At 36.8% G+C, this 6,359-nt stretch overlaps 1 long non-coding RNA gene across 1 annotated transcript; it reads right to left on the bottom strand.

Moving 5' to 3' along the window:
• Positions 1-468: 468 nt before the first annotated feature.
• On the bottom strand, positions 469-3,853 carry LOC134369184 (uncharacterized). The gene is made up of 3 exons (XR_010022595.1): positions 3,780-3,853; positions 2,900-2,952; positions 469-557 (listed from the first exon to the last, which is right to left on the bottom strand). It is a non-coding gene; the product is annotated as an uncharacterized LOC134369184 (long non-coding RNA).
• Between the last annotated feature and the right edge of the window lie 2,506 nt (positions 3,854-6,359).

Genomic DNA, 6,359 nt, shown 5'->3' with positions numbered 1-6,359 from the left:
TAACTGAAATTTTCATTATAATTTAATTATAATTTTGATTATAAAATTATATCACAGGCAAATCTATATACAACTAACTGTAACGGATATGAAAGACAATTTTCATAGCAATGTCATATGCCAATGTATGAATCTCTTGTCTTACTCATTCCCCCATTCTTCTACATGTAGATTGACAGTGTTTTTTCCCTGCTATGCATAAGGTGCTACACATCTTTGTGTACAAATTTCTGTTAGTGTTTCAAAAGAATTCTTCAATCCAGCCTTTAGAAATGTGTTTTGGGTTCCAAGAACAAACATGTTAAGACTCTTACATTTTATATAATTTCACACATTACATATACCACAGGATAATTTTCAAAAATAGATAAAACTATAACTCTCATACCAATATTTACTCATATTAAAAAACAAAATTTCAACACATTTAAGGATCAAATTGCCTTTTATTAGTAACTCATGAACCAGGCAGCATCCCATCTAAAAATTTAGAAAAGGTCCTCCAATCAGCCGAGCAGGGGAGGTTGCCTTTATAGGCAGAAAAGGGCTGAAGAAAGCTAAAACAGGAAAGAAAAAGCAGATTGGTCATTTCAAAGTTACTTTCTTTATACAGTTAAAATAGAAGAGACTTCCTTATCATGCTGGCTCAGGTGAGCTAGGCCTCTTCTCATTGGTTGCTGTGTATCTCCTGTTTTTTAGAAAACTGGCCTGTTTCAAAGGTCAGTTTGATTATGTGGCACCCAGCACAAGTGACTACACTCTGCTTTGCTTTGGTCTACTAGGCCTGCTGCAAGAGCTCAGTCCAAAACAATGGGCTCCCATAAATTTTTCTTTTTCTTTTTTTTTTTTTAATAATTTCCCCCTTTTGGTCAGGCTCACAACCAAGTGAGAGTGTGGACCAAAACTTAGCTCATGAGTACTACTTTTAGTCACTATCATTCTGGCTTTCTGGTCTTAACACATCATTCATAGGTTATGGTGACCTCTGGTATCACGTGTTCCTTTCAGTTTTTGTCACTGCAGCTAAGTGAAACCATTACGCTTGGGTGGGTGGCTATGTACAAGCATTTAAGACTTTTTGAGAGGCTACAGCGCACCAAGGAGATCACTATGGTTTGTATCAGGAGGATAATGCCAATGCCTCTTTAGCCAGGTCCCCTGTCTTAGTCAGTTTTCTTTTTCTTCTTCTCCTTTTTTTTTTTGTTTGCAGCTGACAGGTCTGGGGATCTGAACCCATAACCTTCGTGTTATAAGGCTGTGCTCTAACCTACTGAGCTAACTGGCCATCCCGTAGTCAGTTTTCTGTTGCTTACAATAGAATACCTGAAACTAGGTAATTTATAAGGAAATGGAATTTATTTCTTACAGTTTTAGAATCTGGGAAGTCCAAGGTCAAGGGGGTTTCTGAAGAGATATCACTCCCATGATAACCCATTAGCCATGAATGGTTTAATCCATTTATGAGGCCACAGCCCTCACCATCCAATTACCTCCCAAAAGCTCCTCCTCTCAATACTGCCATGTTGGAGATTAAGCTTCACATGAGTTTTGGAAGGGACATTCAAACCACAGCAGTTCCCATGAACTAAACCAACTAAGATTACAACAAAACAAACAAACAAAAAACCAAATGTTACTGGCTAGAACAAACTGTAAATTGAGTCTGAGTCCAGAGGGCAGTCAGTTGAGAAGATATATAGGTTTGAGCTCAAAGAATATTTTCCTGGTTGCAGTTTGAATTTCTCTAGTTATGGCATCAGGCATTTTGGTGAACTCCCTGGGTGGCCCACACATCAGGCACGAGGGTGGTCCCATGAAATTTATACCAAGTTCTCTAGCACCAGCCTATAGGGCAGCAGGTACAGAGCAGTTTTAATTTCAGTGATTCCAAAGCCGAAAAGTGGGAGAAATATTGGAAATGTGAGATTTAAAGAGTCACAGTCAGATTTGGAGGAAACTAGAAGAATTCAGCTTCTAGTCCAGTTTACAGGTAAAACATTAAAAGCAATGAACAGGGCTACAGTCTGCTGATGTGTGTGCTATAGGTTTCTTCTGAAACAATTTTTTTTCTCTATACAGTCACCCCCATTTTTACCAAAAATAATCACAGTAAAACCAATTTGTTTGCACAATAGATATAGTCTCATTAAACTTGGCCTGTTTAGTTAATATAAGTATAGCGAGAATAGTGATTGACCATATAGGCTCTTTTAAAGTTTGCTTTGCTGGAACTTTTGATAAGGAATCTCATACTAGATTTTTTTAAAGCCTCTCCAGGTTAGGAAGTCAAGCCAAGGACTGGCCGGCAGACTGTAATACCTATAAAATGGGTGAATTCTCCTCTTCTCAAGATTCCCAAAATATCTTTTAGGTTTCTGGGCCTTCTTTTCATAAGTCTGGGAAACCCTCGAAGCCATGTATTTTATGCACATTCTCAAATATGGCATTCCAGTCAAGGCCTTGATAATAGAATCAATCTTTCTTTCTTTCTTTCTTTTTTTATAAAAGATGACCGGTAAGGGAATCTTAACCTTTGACTTGGTGTTGTCAGCACCACGCTCTCCCAAGTGAGCCAACCAGCCATCCTTATATGCGGATCCAAACCCGTGGCCTTGGCGTTATCAGCACCACACTCTCCCAAGTGAGCCACGGGCTGGCCCTAGAACCAATGTTTCTAATTGTATCATTTTAGAAAGAGAATAGATTCTGGGCTGACCCCGCGGTGCACTCGGGAGAGTGTGGCGCTGGGAGCGCGGCAGTGGTCCCACCGCGGGTTCGGATCCTATATAAGGATGGCAGGTGCGCTCACTGGCTGAGCACGGTGCGGCCAGTCACAAAAAGACAAAAAACAAAAAGAAAAAAAAAAAAAAGAAAGAGAATAGATTCTTATTGAACTTACGTAAATATCTGTGTTGCCATAATGTAGGAATGCTCCTGAATAGCTTCTGAATCCTGGAGGGATTAGGTAGGGAAAAAAAAGTAAATGTTCACAAAGGCATACTTTACCAAATTGCTGTAAGCCATAGATAGCTTGAGAGAAAAGTTTTTCTTAAATCTGGAAAACAAAACATTAAAATAAAGAACTAGAAAATTTCAAATAAAATCACAAAAACATTATCCTGATCAGTTCATTCAATCCCATGCAATTCTTGTTTGGCTTGATCTTGTGATAGCACTTTCATGAACCCATCACTTTCTTCATTAGAGTTCTAGAACTCTACCAAGTCCAGTGGTATGATCTTAGAGTTATAAGAAACCTGTATTTGTCAGAGTTCTTTCCATGAATCTCCTTGAAGATGAAGCACTAGGATTATAGTTGCTTAGAAAAAGCTTTCAGGAAAGTATGACAGTAAAACAATTAACTATCTGTGGGTGACAGAAAAATAAAAAATAAAATGGCCAGTTTTAAAGTTCTGATGAGATTTCACTATAATAATCATGCAATTAAGAAAATTTGCTTATTTCTGTGTCATACAATGTTTTAACATAATAACTAGAAAATACCACCGAAAGTATTATATCAGGACATATGAGATTTTTAAGAATTTCATACAATTTCTGGGACATTCAATAACGTATTCATACAAATATAACTTGAAGAAGGTTAAACATCACTTCTTATTTGACAATGCTTCCAATGCAAATTTAACATATCAAATGAGTCTAATTTAGTTTAATATCTCTCTTTTATAAGGAGACTGTATTAGTTAATTTTCTGTCACTTATAACAGAATACCTGAAACTGGGTAATTTATAAGAAAATGAAATTTGTCTCTTACTGTTTGGGAGGCTGGGAAGGCCACGGTCCAGGGGGTGCATCTAGTAAGGCTTTCTTCTCGGTGGGGGCTCTGTACAGAGTCATGTGGCAATGCAGGGTATCACATGTCAAGAATGGTAAGAGCACTTTCATGTGTTCTCCTTATAAAGCCAGTACTCTGCATTCCCGATAACCCGTTAATCCATGAACGGATTAATCTATTCATGAGGGCAGAGTCCTCATAATACAGTCACCTCTCAAAGGTCTTACCTTTAAATACCAGAAACAGGTTTCCCACCCTCTCAACACTGTTACAATGGGGATCAAGTTTCCAACACATGAACTTTTGGAGGACACATAGCAGAGACAAAATAAATTCTTTTGAGATGTTCCAAGGGCCCATCTGGAAAATGTTAAAGTTAGTTCAAGGTCAAAAAAGACTTAATTTGATTAGAATTAATCAATTAATTTGATTTAGAATTTGATTTTGGGAAGTTTGTCAAGAATATCAATAGTTTAAAACTCTTGATTAAATAGGATCTTGGTTATCTAGTTAATCAAAAGGCAAACACAGAAGATTACATAGTTGTGAAGAAAACTTATCTCCTAATGTTGAGAAGACTCTTGCTTTTCTCAAGAAATCAAAGACCTAAGAAAAGACAACATGAAGCACAAGAAATTATCTTGATAAAATAAAACCTTTGTTTCCTAAGGCAATTGTTAAAAGAAAAACCTTCACATTCTCAGTCCAATACTCCAAGAAACTTTGTCATTTTATCTGAGAAGACCAAATTCTAATTTTGTACCAGTGCACAATTAATACTTAAGCTGATTTTCAATAAAACTTTATAAATGAATCCATCCAATCTCAGCCTGCTTTGACCACACAAGATTTCATTTTTGTAACCTTTTTTTTTTCTTTTTATATCTATCAGCTTTTTTTCCCTCCTACATTTTTCTCTTTCTTATTCTGGAACAACCAGTCATTCTACTTCAGTATAGAATAAATTACTTCTTTTTCCTTTAGCAGAAAACACATCTCATGCTTTACAACTTTCCTTATCAAAAATACATCTTACTTTCTTTTTTTTTTTTTTTTTTGTCTTTTTTCGTGACCGGCACTCAGCCAGTGAGTGCAAAAACCCGCGGCAGGAGCATCGCCGCGCTCCCAGCGCAGCACTCTCCCGAGTGCACCACGGGCTCGGCCCAAATACATCTTACTTTCTTTGTGTATTTTGCATGCAGAGTTGTTTCCTTTTAATTGCTTGTAGTTTTAATTACGTAGTCACATATTAATTAGAATTTTAATCTTTAGCAATAGTAGTCTGTCACATACCAATATTCTTTAGATTAACACCATCTTACAATTTTAGAAACCTGTGCTTCCTCAAAGTACAGTTAAATATATTTAGCTTCTCTGTACCATATAAGAACTAGATATCATAAGTATATAGACTTAAACTTATGTGTAGTAATTAATGAATCCACATTTTACCTTATTTGGAAATGATCTAATATCCAGTAAATACCCATTATTTCACTTAGCTTAGCAAAACTCTAAAAGTATAAGTTACCAAAGAGATTCGGAAAACTTTTTTTTTTTTTTTTTTTTTTTTTTTTGGTGGCTGGCTGGTGCGGGGATACAAACCCTTGACCTTGGTGTTATAATACCACATTCTAACCCAGTGAGCTAACTGGCCAGCCCCCAGGCTTATAAGCCATCTGATATTGGACAAAGGCAATAAAAATCTACATTGGGGAAAACACTGCCTCTTCAACAAGTGGTGCTGGGAAAACTGGATATCCAGACTCAGATGCATGAAACTAGATATGCGCCTCTCACCATACACGAAAATAAACTCAAAATGGATTAAACACTTAAGTATAAGACCTGAAACTGTGACATTACTAAGGGAAAATATGGGTGAAACACTTCAGCAACTAGGTCTGGGCATAGACTTTATGAACATGAGCCTGAAAGCCCGAACAGTAAAAGAAAAAATAAACAAATGGGACTATATCAAACTAAAAAGCTTCTGCACAGCAAAGGAAACAATCAACAGAGTGAAATGACAATCTACAGAGTGGTAGAAAATTTTTGCTATCTATGCATCTGACAAGGGATTAATATCCATAATATACAAGGAACTCAAGCAATTTATACAGTAAAAAAACCAAATAACCCAATTAAAAAATGGGCAAAGGAGCTGAATAGACATTTTTCAAAGGAAGACATATGAATGGCCAACCAGTACATGAAAAAATGCTCAACATCACTAGTCATCAGAGAAATGCAAATTAAAACTACATTGAGATACCACCTCACCCCAGTTAGACTGGCTATAATAAAAAAGACAGTGAATAACAAATGCTGGTGAGGGTGTGGAGAGAAGGGAACACTCCTACACTGCTGGTGGGACTGTAAATTAGTACAACCACTATGGAAAACAGTATGGAGGTTTCTCAAACAACTACAGATAGGTCTTCCATATGATCCAGCAACCTCACTTCTGGATATATACCCAGAGGAATGGAAATCATTATGTTGAAGGGATACCTGCACTCCCATGTTCATTGCAGCTCTGTTTACAATAGCCAAGAA

Source organism: Cynocephalus volans, chromosome 2 (genome assembly GCF_027409185.1).
Source record: "Cynocephalus volans isolate mCynVol1 chromosome 2, mCynVol1.pri, whole genome shotgun sequence".
NCBI classification, from domain to species: Eukaryota; Metazoa; Chordata; class Mammalia; order Dermoptera; family Cynocephalidae; genus Cynocephalus; species Cynocephalus volans.
Note: the sequence above shows the minus strand (reverse complement) of the source record. Positions and strands in the feature narration are given on the sequence as shown.